Source organism: Lissotriton vulgaris, chromosome 8 (genome assembly GCF_964263255.1).
Source record: "Lissotriton vulgaris chromosome 8, aLisVul1.2, whole genome shotgun sequence".
NCBI classification, from domain to species: domain Eukaryota; kingdom Metazoa; phylum Chordata; class Amphibia; order Caudata; family Salamandridae; genus Lissotriton; species Lissotriton vulgaris.
Window position 1 is genome coordinate 162,045,875 of NC_141696.1, and position 15,157 is coordinate 162,061,031.

Here is a 15,157-nt window from a genome sequence, read left to right on the forward strand (position 1 = left end):
GGAGCTGGCTGTTGAGGAATCACAGGTGCCAAAGCAACCGGAGGTTGTGCAACTACAGGTGGCGGAGGTGCCGTAGCGCTCTGCGCATAAGGGGGTGGCGAACTCAATAGATGTGACATTAAACAAGATCTTTCTTCTCTTCTTGCTGTTGAGGCGGCAGAGCTGGATAGCACTTGTCTACCGCTAGTTTACGCTGCCTAAGCATCTGTTCGCTTTCTTGTTCTTCTTCATTATCCCTAAACTGTATAGCAGCTTGCACCATGGACGTACCTCGTTCTCGTTTATTTTTCTTCGCTAACTTAATTTCTTTCTGTTTGGCTTCCTTTCGCCATAAGCGAAAAGGGTCAAACATTGCCGGCCAGGCTTTCTTCTTGAACAGTTTAACTTCGAGATTGTCTAAAATCTCTGTTTCAAAGCTACCATAACGGGGCCACAGTAGGACACCGTCTTTCCTGGTATATTTGATCCATACTTCATTATACGTGATAGGGCCCACACCATGTTTTACGTAGAGCTCATAGGTCGGAGTTCCAATCGGAAGAACCGGACACAAATCCTCCAACCGGGAATCCCTAGTACAACCACAACCAAATATCTTTCCAAGTCTGCTAAGACCAGGCATCTTCGCTCACTAGTCTAGCTTCAAACTTCAAGGGAAATCTCAAAACGATAATCTCGTGAATACACGAGTCCCTCGGCTTTGGGGCCTGCAGGTACCAAATCAAAGCGATCCCGAAGGGATCCCAAAACAAAACTAAGGACTGGGAGACGCTCCACTCATACTTAACTGAAATGTCGATGGCGTCACCAGAAGACCCGTCTATCGTCTCGCTCTACAAATCGTCTAATGGCTCCAAGACAGGGCGACAGTCAGGGCAGCAGACCTTCGTAGCCGTCGGAAAGCGCGGAACCTCGCAGCAAAGACTTTCGGACCACAACGACATACAGGGGTCGATGAAGTGGCAGACCTTCCTCCAGAATTTTCACACAAAGCTCCTCACGATCTTCAGGCTTGGACCGGTACCGCTGAAGTCACCCTACGTTGCGCACCAACTGAAGAACCGGGTTTTAGAACCAAGCCGCGCCAGGGATAACGCCCGATGTCTTAGGATTCCCCTGCCTTGGCAAACAGAGACACAGGACACTTCTTGATGACGTCAAAGACCAAATTTATTGGCTGCAACCAGGAACAGAGGTCTACGAAGCACAACACGGGTGGTTCGCTAGAGACTGCACAAATTCATAGAGAGGAGCATCGTCTTTTATGCTAAAAATCACATTCCTGGCTAGCATCAATTACATACAAACTGACCAATCATAGGGTGACATTTCGAACATATCGCATGACGACAATCCCACTTTCCGTTGTCCAGCCCACCAGAAATGACCAAGCAAAATCCAACATTCCTGTTCGAACAGGCCGGACAAACCCATCGTAAAGACCTCAACCCAAATCAATAATTAAGCCATAAAGGAAGGAACAGAAGCAGATGAGAAGCAATATAGAAGGGTGTGTGCATGTACCATAAACTCAGCAATGTCCTGCTCTTTGATCTCTATCTGACCAGCTGCTTAACAAGGAACTGGCTCATCGAGGTCAGCCTCGGGCAAGGGAGTCACCTCGTTCAGGTCACGCAGAAGTCAGCTAAGGTGTACGTGTCCCAAAGACTCGTTCGGCCGTAGTCATCGGCCTATGTGAGGGCAACCACACAAAATGGCTGCCGTACACAAAATGGAAACAGAGGATTCGAACGAAATCCATGAATACGTAGTGTGTTCTCATTGATCGGTTATGACGAAAACACTCGTACTTACCGCACTCGTCATTTGCGGTCCGCTGACACCAAAATCGTCTATATCCGACGACCTTCTTAAACGGGTTCAGAATGACGGAACCACAGGACCGCAGAACAATGGAATCACCGAACCACAATAGACTGGCAAAACCAAAACAGCTGCCACCGGCCAATGTAAAGAAAAGAAGTAAGACTGACGAAGGAGCCAGCCAATGGTAAGTAATAGGCGGGTTTGAAGTCCTTTTTCAGTTTCAATTAATTAAAGATCTCCCAAGTGACAGCCATGCACTGCCTTGGGCAAAACCTAAAAACAGAATGGAAAAATGTTTTGCTCATCATTTAAGATAGCTGATTCAACATGAGATCACAGCATCTAAGAAATCCAGAAAAATGCTAAGGGTTTTGAAACGGGGACAAAGTTATTGCTTCGAATGGCCTTTCAAATACTAATACATGGACAAGATGGCTTATCTAGAGTGATGCTACTTCATTTCATCAAAAGAGAAAAAAAACTATGGCACTAGGTAATTGATATAGAGATCAAGGTATGATTTGATGGCGCCTCACAATTGGGGGAAATAAATGATGATTTAGCAAAGAAGTACGGACTATAGGAATCGTTTTAACAATCAAGGATTACTGCTAACAACAAACATAGTTCAGAACAGTCAGCGGTTATTCATAAAAACAGAAAACCATGAATTAACAAAGTTAGTATGTATAGCACTGATATGGGTTCATTTTGATTTTGGACGTGAAAGCATTAAAAAAAGTGCATAAATGTTAAATAATGTCAGAAATATGATTCAAGCATTTCAGTTATGCAATTATTGAAATTGTTCAGCTACTGGCACTACATTTATTTAATGTATTTGATATTGGTGACAGATATTGGTATTGTAGGGAATAACACCTGATGAAGGAAACCGATTTCCCGAAATGCACTTGGGAAATATTTGTAAAGAGTCGCAAGTGAAGATTAACAGGGAAAATGTATTATTTAATAAAAATACGTATGAAATATATTCTAAGTACTGGGCTCTAAATTAATGGGGGCTCAAAGAGGTGACATACCTGAACACCTGAGAGAGTATCACATTGATACAGCAATCAGAGTTCTATCAATTACAAGAGTGGTCACTTGGTAAGTCTATTCAGCCCAGTGCAAATACTGAAAATAATTAATGTTGAATTTGAAAGGAGATGAGTGGGAGCATGTGATTACTTTTATTTTCTTGCTATAAAACTGGGATTGTCTTAGCAAGATGACAATAAATTCAAGACATAGCTAAAGATGCAAAAACATTATCATATGCTGATCAATGCCCAGGAAGAAACATTGTGTTGGCATAAGCAATTTCATACCTAAATGCTACATATGTTGAAAAACAAATTGGCAACCAGGCAAAAGAACAGAAAGACCGGGCGCTGTATGAACATATAAGGCAATGTAAAAATACAACCCAAGTATTTGTTGGTGCTCCAAGGGGAGAGTGGGCGGCTACCAATTCACCCACAGATGATCCCTGCAGCTGGAGGACTACAATGATACATGAGTCCCCCCTGAGCACTCAAGGTAAGTAATATTCTGTCCAACAAAAATGCAAAAAAGTATTTTGTAATGTCTTTTGTTCCAATTACGCTGCCAGCTAAATACCCAAACCGTTCAGAATAATATACCAATATAATAAAGTTGAATCCTTATATCCCGTACTACCGAGCCAACAAGGTAAATATTGAGGTCTTCAAATTTTCATAGCATACGGAGAACTTTCCGGCTCGGGGGATCTTTCCATAAGTCATGGACTCGTGATCTTATTTCATCTTCTTACAATATCTTTATACGTACTTTATGACAGCTTATCATCTATTCTACTTTATGGAAGATTATGCATATGTGAAAATATTGTACTGACAGAGACATCTATATTTACCTGGTAGGCTCAGGAGTGCGGGTCATAAGGATTTTACTTTATTATATTGCCCTATTATCAAGAATGGTTTGGAGATTTAGCTGGCAAAGGAATCAGCCCTGAAGAAGTCAATGTGTGCTACATCACGACGAAACACGTGTTGGCTGTAAATTGTTCGACTGTAAGAAATTACCAAAGACTTTTTCGCATTTCTGTTGGACAGAATATTCCTAACCTGGAGTGCTCCGGGGGGACTCCAGGTTAGATACCTGTGTTCATATGTTCTTTATTGTGACTTGGTTTTCCTCCCTGCTTTTGGAGGTTTGTGTAATAATGTGGTTCAGAAACACAATGGCCTATTCACAAACTGCATTTTGGAGTAAGTTTTATAGTACTTCAAAACATATTACAAAATACTAATCACAAACCTAAGTGCAGAGTTTATGCCTCTGTCCCTCCTAATTTTTCCTTTTGGAGATCTCCACCCGAGGGTCTCTGCACATGTAAGTATACCCTTTAGTAGTAAATGTGGGCAGGACAGATGGGAGTGGCTGCAAATTGGGGAATACATACTATTGAAGGAGAGGGACATTGGCAGGGGTAAGGAGGTGTGAAGGAAGGATCATAGAGGGCTACCAGCTCACAAAAGAGTAACCCCATTCCTATTCACAGACTTCATGTCAAAATGTTACTAAAGGCAAAAGAGACCCAAAAGTACTCCAGCTCTACACACAACCAACAATTGATACTGCAACACCTGCCCAAAAAATCAATGGTGTTAAGGTCTTAAAATAAAACCCACAAGGAAATAATGTTAAATGAAATTAATGTAAATTGTTCAAAATATAAATGAATACAATTTAATGCAAACAAGTATATAAAAAAGAATACATATTTTTAATTTAAGTATTAAATTGTAATAACTTTTTTGCATTTAAAACGTAATGCAACAGTACACGTTATTAAATATTAAATTACTTTTACATCTTTACATCACTTTTCATAATTATATCTGCATAGTAAAAATGTTTTTCTACTTTAGGGTGGGGGGGTGGGGGAGTTCATTTTTAAATTAACCTTAGGAAAAACTACTTTAATGTAGTTTAATATAATTTAAAGTAATTATTTTCTAATTTAACATTTAGATAATAGTCCTGCAGTATTTCTTTTCTTAGTGCTACAGTTAAAATAAATATATACAAAGAATTTACTTTATTATGTAACATAAAATATTTCAGCAAACCTTTACAGAGTTGAATACATTTTTTTACTTTTTCTATACCTTACCATAGGGAGACAGCACAGTTGGGGCAGAGACCTTCGCATGGTAAATTATAGGGAAAAGATGCCAATATTATTCCATAAGGAGATTTTGACAGCAGTGGCAGATATATCTACATGGCAAAGAAGAGGGAAGGGTATTCAAGTTGGAAAAAGTTTGTAAAAATATGTTTATGTTATATATTAATGTAAATTATTTTCATATATTTATTTTAATTGTAGAGTTAAAGAGAAAATGCTGAAGCACTATTAACTATGTTCAAATTCGTTTATTTTATTTAAAATGTATCAAATTACATTAAAATTTTTCTTCTCACAGTAAATAAAGAAATTCCGACCTAAAGCAAAAATATATTAAATGTGATGCATAGAATTAATGAAATGCAATTATATTTAAAGAAAATTATAATTTTTTTGAATACAAAAAAATCTTGAATATTGTAGAATTAAAATAATATATGTTCTATCGATATATCATTTTGCTAACGTTAAATTATTTGTTTATGTTTTTAACTAATTTAAAACAATTTAAATTAATTTAATTTAGCATTATTTCCTATCTTATTTACATTTAAGCCCCTGCCTCCATGATTTTCGATGGGAGGGTGTTTCAGAACCGGGGTTAGCTATGTGTTGTGCTAGACTTACAACTATTTTTTTAGTAGTAACTTACTCTTTTAAGCTCGGCTTTTACCTCTTTTTACGAGAGAAGATGGGCAAGTTTACACTTTAGACTAACTTTACGCTCAGATTTTGTGAATAGACAAACGTACTAAAGTTAAGATTCTCCTTCATCTCCTCCCTAATAAATTCCAGATAATGATAGCACAGGCAAAATAGAATGTTCAGTTCAAGATTTATTTTGGCAAAAACATATAGTTATTATCGTTTTTGTCATAGTATTAAAACATTTGAAAACGTGTGCTCACTTATATACAGTTACTGTACCTCAAACTATATTTCACACAGCCGTACTTTCTTGTGAATTATTTGAAGCAATAAGGCCTTCCACTTTATCCCCATATAGTTGCAAGTAGGTATCCACCATAAAATCAAGGTCACCTTTTACGTCATAGTTTACGTAAAGTAAAGCAAAGTCACTTGACCTGTCAGCACTTGGAGTGTCTCTTAGATATGCTTTCAATCGCTTTCGTCCAATTTCATATTTCTCATTTTCAACTTTCATCACAGGTAGGATACATAGAACTTTCAACAAAGCATACATGTTAGGGAAGAACTTCATATCAGGCAAATGTAAAGCTTCATTTATGCTACTTGGCAATGCCACATCTTTTCCTCTGTGCTTCCACTTGATCCTCCAGCAATGAAGTTCTGCAGAAAGTGTGTCTGGATTCGGAAGATCATGCCTGTACATTTCAGAATGCTGCTCCTCACTTGTGCTAAATTTCAGTTGCCCCATGACGGAAGGCACCAGAGATAAACATTTTAGAGCTTTTAGATGTTGCTCTGAAAATATATCTTTAAGTTCACGAATGGTGTTTTCTACTAGTGGAATACTGAGTATCTCCTTGTAGTAACTTTCAATTAACACATTGGTTTCTTCATTCTGCATCTGTACTCCAAGCATCTCTCTTGGGGGTTTAACTGGAATGTCCAATTTTGTTGCAAGATTTGTGGCTTCTTCGAACCAGAACTCATGATAAACTTCAATGTTTTCCATCACCTCATTAAGCGAATGCAGCACAGCAGTTAAGCTACCTGATGCAAAGAAAACATCGGACGTTAATGCTTGCAAATTTTTTCCAAAAGCTCTTGTAAAAGAAAGTGCATTTTTTAAAACCACAGCAGATACAATAAACTCAAAATCTGTAACTGAATACCAAATTGAACTTGCCTCCCTTAGTATGTATGTGGTATATTTAGGTAATGCATCTTTCCTAATATTTTCAAAGAAGATGACTAGTGACTCCATCATGTCTACCAAAATCTCAAAAGTATCATGCCGATCACCCCAGTGAGACCGGCAAATGTCCTTTAGTTCATTACCCTTTTCTTCATTGTTTTGAAAAATATCTGTAATGGTATCTTCCAGTACAGTTACTAAGAGTGGGTTGACATTAAAAAACATACAGATTGCCTCTATTGTTCCCAGAACAAACGAAACACTGGAGATGGACATGGATTTTGCAAGCCAGATATTCAGGGCACAAGAGGACGAGAGTGAGAAAACAGCTTGAGGGTACTTTTCTAAGAGAGTATTAACCACAACTTTCATGTTTGAAACACATTTGCTATCAGGCACATAAGCTTGTCCCCGGCAGTATTCCAAGTTTAGCCCCCATTTTTCAGTAACTGTTGCGTGAAACTGGGCAGCCAAGATGTCCGCATCAGCTTCATAAGGTAGGACCCCTAAAAACTCTTCTCTCAAGTTGTTAGAGTCATCAATAAACCGCACAAACACAGGCAGGTAGTCTTCATCGGCCATTTCCACCACCTCTTCAATGATGATTGAAAAAAAATGAACATCTCTTACTTCGCGGATGAGTTCTTCCCTAACACAGCTCCCACAAATTTCCAGTATTTGTTTCAGTTGCTCCTTGTTACAGTAGGCTACATTTACAGCAGTCATCTCAAAACGCTTCCTCAGAACTTCATCACCACAATTCATTCTGAAATCCATAAGTGCTTGAAAATTATCAGGGGTAAATGCATCCTCAAAGTTGTCATCATCATCATCATGGTGTCCAGTCAAAAGAATATTTTGTTTGCCCATAAAGACCAAATTTTCAAATAAGATCTTTAGATAATCTTTGTTATCTTTCTCTTCCTGCGTTAAAGATCTTGTTTCCTCTTCATTGTGGAGTTGAATGGTGTTTTCAATTCTCTCTTGATTGGTCAGTTTCTGCGCAGAAACTTGATCAACTGAAGAATAAAAGAAAAATATATAAAATAATATATTAGTTCAAACTATGAATATCAATTGTCTTAGTCTGGCACAACCTGCTAGTAAACTTCTACCCATATAATACAATTATTTCCCTGATCCTATCGTCACTGATTTTGTTGAGAAAAAAGCAAGAAATTGCTTGAAAGATGTCACTATTTTCCTAGATTGATGGCAAATTTAAATTTTTTAGCATCTTGCAAGGGTCATAGAAAGTGTTAAGTAAACCCTATTGCAACAGAGTACAACATAATGGACTAATAAACCAAGTCAAAATGTTACAGCACTTAAATCCAACTGGGGCTATAAAATGCATTTTTGTTTAAGGCTTCACAAAGACCTATATCTTCTCCTCTCTGAATGAATAATAATGAAGCTGCCTTTTGTAGACAAATCTCAACATGCAGCATTCATAATCAAGGAGTTGTTTGCCCGGCACAGCATTTCTTTATGAACATGTACAATGTTCCTGAAGGCCTCAATCACCAAGAGCATGTTAGCTTAAAGGAACTATTTCATCCTTACCCCAGCTGAATTATCAAAAGAATTGCTTGGTTGCTATCAGGGCAATTACACCACCTCACATTTGCAGGTGACTCATCAATTCCCTATTGGCTCTACAGCAGGTCCTTTCTCTGCCTAAGATCAGTTACAACACTAACAAAATGATGAAAAAGAAAAGAACCAACAAATCTTAAGAATAAAACAAGATCAAAGGAAATACAAAAGCACTGGCATATAGAAAGAACTAGTGTAGTTCAGAGAAGACAAAAGCACAAATGAGATGCATTTTAAGAAGTGTTAGAATCTATGAAACTTCTTAGCTTAATTTGTTTATTAGTTTCCCATTTGAAAGAAGTGCATTCATACATTATTCCGTTTATGATTGCGGGTAGTTACAACGAGTAACAAATCAACAAGAATGAAACTTAACTAACATTGGCCGTATTACCACAGTGATTAGTCATCATATAGTACCATCAGGTAGGATCAGCCTACTCTGTGCCTAATTGGTCTGGGCTTAACCAGTGTGTCGTGTCAACTGTTGTGTTTTTGGTTATTATGTATAGTGTTCTATTAGAATCAAGTGTTCCGATCAGTCCTCACATATGACTCTCAAGGTGTGCACCTTATATGGGAAGGGATGGTCTGTTGCTAAGGTAATGCTCTATGAGAATATGTCTTTTGTTTTAGTGAATCTCGGGTTGTTTGACCTGATCAGGGGATTGTAGTTTATGAGGGTCTTGTCATTTATCTAGTTCAGTGTCAACAGTGTTCCCTTCTAGGATGCTACACCTATACTTTCTTGCAAAGACAGTCTCTTTTTCCACTAATTAGTTCTCTCTGCTACACACCCAGTTGTGGCATCATTGTTGATTTTCAGCACATGGGCATATTTCTTTAACTAGTAGCGTTGCTTGATCCATGATTTTTTCCCAGCTTCACTGTGTGGTGCTCTTTTGTTTAAACCTAGAATGCAGGCTTCCATTCTGCGCAGGATAAATCTGCCTGTGAGTTCAGAGATTAGTAACTGTTTTCCAATATTCATTCAACACTGGCCAATTCTAAAACGTAGTTTTTAATGTCTGCATCACTAGCTAGGCACATTACACATGTGCCCACTGTATTCAGATATATCTTGGGGATCGTTGTGCTGTCACTGAGGACCGGTACAATATATTACATCGGATCAGCTTAAATTTAGCATTTCTCGAGTCTTTGAATAGTAACTCTACAGCGGTTGACTATTCTGTATTTGTAAGCAGTTTTTCTGAATCCACTTCCGACTTCTTTCTAAGTGTTGCGAGGTAAATCTTTGTCTGGCCTGTGATGCTGCAGTAAAGGGTGGTATTGCATTCTGTGCCTTGCCATGTGTTAGTAACGTATTTAGCATTATATAGCTAATAAGTTCAGTGTCCACCACACTGCCGGATTTCTTTAACCCCTTAACCCCAGGAGGTTGTGAAGAATCAGTTCTTTTCAGAACAGGCAAAACCGGACTATTGCACACATTACCTCTCGTTTCCTCAATCACACCTTTCTCAATCAGATCACTGATGATCGCCAGAAGTGCTCTTTCACCATCACTAGAAATTCGATATTGCGGAATACGTGGCAATCTAGCATTCGCTTTCAACGTCACAACATATGGCGGAATCTCTAAGAGACCCACATCATTCGGACCAGTAGCCCAAAGAGAATCAGGGAGAGAAGACAATTCAGGTGGAAGTCGATCTTTAGATAAATACATTGGAGAGATCACTCTCTTACCCAATGTAAGATGTACTCCCAAAGGAGAACAATATAGCGTCGCATACAATCTCTTTAACAAGTCCAATCCCAACAAGTTCTCACCACAACCAGTCGTCAGAATGAGGGGTGCTTCGAATTCACAAGGACCAACAGAAATAGGCAACGGATCAGAAATCGGATTCGTAACCGGGGCGCCAGAAAAACCTACTGAAACATTTGTTAAGCCAGACAAAGGTGCCCCAGGGAGTTTAGAGTGCATAATAGAACTCTTTGCAGCACCAGTATCCAACAGAAAAGGCTCTGACACACCTGATGCAATCACTTCAACATAAGGTCCACTCTGATCTACTGGAACTGAAACAACTCCCTCTCTTTGTCTATGGCTGTCCTAGCAATCATTACCATCCACATTCTCACCTTCAACATAGTAATCGTCCGCATAGTACTGTGCCGTCCTACAAGACGCGCCATTCTGCTGATCAAAGCTATTCATAGAGTTCTGTGGAGGCAAAGGACGCGTATTTTGACCACGACCTCTACCTCTAGGAGCTTGTTGAACACCTCGACCTCTCACACCAGAAGCACCATTTGTGCGCTGTAACAGAACCGGACAACTACCCTTGAAATGGCCCTCTTCTTTGCAATACGCACACTGATTAGGACCTACGGGAAAACGCTGTTGAGAAGACTCAAACCTTTGCGAGTTTCTCTGATATTGCTGAGGTTGCTGATAACCGCGCTGATTATTACGAGGCGGATAAGCTTGCTGTAGAAGAACTTTAGTCTTCAATTCCTTAGTCTTCCTATCCGCTTTCTCTATCTCATCCTTATTCCTATTCTCATAGTACTGAGCAGTAGCCAAAATCTGCACTGACGTAGAAACAGCCCAAGCACTCTCAGAATCCTTCAACCTATTGCACAAGCAAAATTATGAACAAATTTGTCAACGAACAACCGTTGACCACCTTCTGTACTCATGTCCTGACCACTGTGGTCTACAAAGGTCTCTTCGAACCGCGTGAAAAAGTCAGACACAGTCTCGTCTTTCTTCTGCTTGCATGCAGACAACTTGTCCCAATTGACAAGCAACGCAGGCATCAGAGTCTTCATATAATCAATAATTCTACCAGGGAGTTCAGCAATCACATCCTCAGGTTTAGCACCACCTACTTGTCTAGTATCTGCAGCTCTAAGATTATCCCATGTATCACCTAATTCATGCGTATGATCCGTGTGACGAATCTTTCCCCATATAGGCTGCGGAACAACATTCCCAAACAACATGTCTATATCAGCTAGATTCAGGATACATGAATCCGCAGTTTGAGATAGCTCCTTATAGTACCCTGCTGGATTTTTACGTGGATCAGGCAAAGTCTGCTTTAGGGCTAAAACTTCAGCACGTTTCCATGGAACATGTACCCAGACTCGCTGAAAGTGTGGACGAACAGATGGAACAGCTTGTGCATCACCAGGTCTCCAAACTGGGGGAACCTCACGCATCCGATATTGACGCGCCTTCCTCCTAACTGACGGATCAGGCTCAAACAATCGCTGAGAAGGAGATTCACTCCTAAACGACAACAATGTCGCAACTGCTTTCTCAATTCCAAGACCCACAACAGTCCCTTTCGCAAACTCAGAACGTATACGGTACAACTCAGGCGGAGTTTGTCCTACTTCACCATCTTCCCATTGTTCGCGAATGAAGGAACACATCATATGGAAGACATATCTTTGTTTCGGTGCTTCCCATTGATGGAAAACATCCAAAACACCCCCGAGATCATAAAGCGAAGGATACGTAACCCATTTACGCGCTAAGTGATCTAACACAGTCCGTTCATTAGGACTAGGCAACTGACTACGCAATTGCTTACGCTCGACAACAGGAGACATACCCAATGAACCAAAAAGAGGAGAAAGGAGACCAGCAACCGCATCGGTCATTCTCTGTCGAGCAGAAGGAGAAGTTGACAAAAGTACAGAAGACGGAGCAGAAAGAGAAGAAACCGAAGTCGTAACAGTAACAGAAGGAGTAAGCAAAACAGGCGTAGGAGTAGCAGACGAAGGAGGTAGCAAAGTCGGCGGCCCTTGAGAAGGCTGCACCAAAGGAATAGGAGCCAACGGAAGAGGAGCTGGCTGTTGAGGAATCACAGGTGCCAAAGCAACCGGAGGTTGTGCAACTACAGGTGGCGGAGGTGCCGTAGCGCTCTGCGCATAAGGGGGTGGCGAACTCAATAGATGTGACATTAAACAAGATCTTTCTTCTCTTCTTGCTGTTGAGGCGGCAGAGCTGGATAGCACTTGTCTACCGCTAGTTTACGCTGCCTAAGCATCTGTTCGCTTTCTTGTTCTTCTTCATTATCCCTAAACTGTATAGCAGCTTGCACCATGGACGTACCTCGTTCTCGTTTATTTTTCTTCGCTAACTTAATTTCTTTCTGTTTGGCTTCCTTTCGCCATAAGCGAAAAGGGTCAAACATTGCCGGCCAGGCTTTCTTCTTGAACAGTTTAACTTCGAGATTGTCTAAAATCTCTGTTTCAAAGCTACCATAACGGGGCCACAGTAGGACACCGTCTTTCCTGGTATATTTGATCCATACTTCATTATACGTGATAGGGCCCACACCATGTTTTACGTAGAGCTCATAGGTCGGAGTTCCAATCGGAAGAACCGGACACAAATCCTCCAACCGGGAATCCCTAGTACAACCACAACCAAATATCTTTCCAAGTCTGCTAAGACCAGGCATCTTCGCTCACTAGTCTAGCTTCAAACTTCAAGGGAAATCTCAAAACGATAATCTCGTGAATACACGAGTCCCTCGGCTTTGGGGCCTGCAGGTACCAAATCAAAGCGATCCCGAAGGGATCCCAAAACAAAACTAAGGACTGGGAGACGCTCCACTCATACTTAACTGAAATGTCGATGGCGTCACCAGAAGACCCGTCTATCGTCTCGCTCTACAAATCGTCTAATGGCTCCAAGACAGGGCGACAGTCAGGGCAGCAGACCTTCGTAGCCGTCGGAAAGCGCGGAACCTCGCAGCAAAGACTTTCAGACCACAACGACATACAGGGGTCGATGAAGTGGCAGACCTTCCTCCAGAATTTTCACACAAAGCTCCTCACGATCTTCAGGCTTGGACCGGTACCGCTGAAGTCACCCTACGTTGCGCACCAACTGAAGAACCGGGTTTTAGAACCAAGCCGCGCCAGGGATAACGCCCGATGTCTTCGGATTCCCCTGCCTTGGCAAACAGAGACACAGGACACTTCTTGATGACGTCAAAGACCAAATTTATTGGCTGCAACCAGGAACAGAGGTCTACGAAGCACAACACGGGTGGTTCGCTAGAGACTGCACAAATTCATAGAGAGGAGCATCGTCTTTTATGCTAAAAATCACATTCCTGGCTAGCATCAATTACATACAAACTGACCAATCATAGGGTGACATTTCGAACATATCGCATGACGACAATCCCACTTTCCGTTGTCCAGCCCACCAGAAATGACCAAGCAAAATCCAACATTCCTGTTCGAACAGGCCGGACAAACCCATCGTAAAGACCTCAACCCAAATCAATAATTAAGCCATAAAGGAAGGAACAGAAGCAGATGAGAAGCAATATAGAAGGGTGTGTGCATGTACCATAAACTCAGCAATGTCCTGCTCTTTGATCTCTATCTGACCAGCTGCTTAACAAGGAACTGGCTCATCGAGGTCAGCCTCGGGCAAGGGAGTCACCTCGTTCAGGTCACGCAGAAGTCAGCTAAGGTGTACGTGTCCCAAAGACTCGTTCGGCCGTAGTCATCGGCCTATGTGAGGGCAACCACACAAAATGGCTGCCGTACACAAAATGGAAACAGAGGATTCGAACGAAATCCATGAATACGTAGTGTGTTCTCATTGATCGGTTATGACGAAAACACTCGTACTTACCGCACTCGTCATTTGCGGTCCGCTGACACCAAAATCGTCTATATCCGACGACCTTCTTAAACGGGTTCAGAATGACGGAACCACAGGACCGCAGAACAATGGAATCACCGAACCACAATAGACTGGCAAAACCAAAACAGCTGCCACCGGCCAATGTAAAGAAAAGAAGTAAGACTGACGAAGGAGCCAGCCAATGGTAAGTAATAGGCGGGTTTGAAGTCCTTTTTCAGTTTCAATTAATTAAAGATCTCCCAAGTGACAGCCATGCACTGCCTTGGGCAAAACCTAAAAACAGAATGGAAAAATGTTTTGCTCATCATTTAAGATAGCTGATTCAACATGAGATCACAGCATCTAAGAAATCCAGAAAAATGCTAAGGGTTTTGAAACGGGGACAAAGTTATTGCTTCGAATGGCCTTTCAAATACTAATACATGGACAAGATGGCTTATCTAGAGTGATGCTACTTCATTTCATCAAAAGAGAAAAAAAACTATGGCACTAGGTAATTGATATAGAGATCAAGGTATGATTTGATGGCGCCTCACAATTGGGGGAAATAAATGATGATTTAGCAAAGAAGTACGGACTATAGGAATCGTTTTAACAATCAAGGATTACTGCTAACAACAAACATAGTTCAGAACAGTCAGCGGTTATTCATAAAAACAGAAAACCATGAATTAACAAAGTTAGTATGTATAGCACTGATATGGGTTCATTTTGATTTTGGACGTGAAAGCATTAAAAAAAGTGCATAAATGTTAAATAATGTCAGAAATATGATTCAAGCATTTCAGTTATGCAATTATTGAAATTGTTCAGCTACTGGCACTACATTTATTTAATGTATTTGATATTGGTGACAGATATTGGTATTGTAGGGAATAACACCTGATGAAGGAAACCGATTTCCCGAAATGCACTTGGGAAATATTTGTAAAGAGTCGCAAGTGAAGATTAACAGGGAAAATGTATTATTTAATAAAAATACGTATGAAATATATTCTAAGTACTGGGCTCTAAATTAATGGGGGCTCAAAGAGGTGACATACCTGAA

The 15,157-nt window shown here is 40.4% G+C and overlaps 1 pseudogene across 1 annotated transcript; it reads right to left on the reverse strand.

Moving 5' to 3' along the window:
- Nucleotides 1-5,812: 5,812 nt before the first annotated feature.
- LOC147696803 (52 kDa repressor of the inhibitor of the protein kinase pseudogene) lies at nucleotides 5,813-8,390 on the reverse strand (annotated as a pseudogene). Its single transcript, XR_015299435.1, has 2 exons — nucleotides 8,297-8,390; nucleotides 5,813-7,873 (listed from the first exon to the last, which is right to left on the reverse strand). The product of XR_015299435.1 is annotated as a 52 kDa repressor of the inhibitor of the protein kinase pseudogene (transcript).
- Between the last annotated feature and the right edge of the window lie 6,767 nt (nucleotides 8,391-15,157).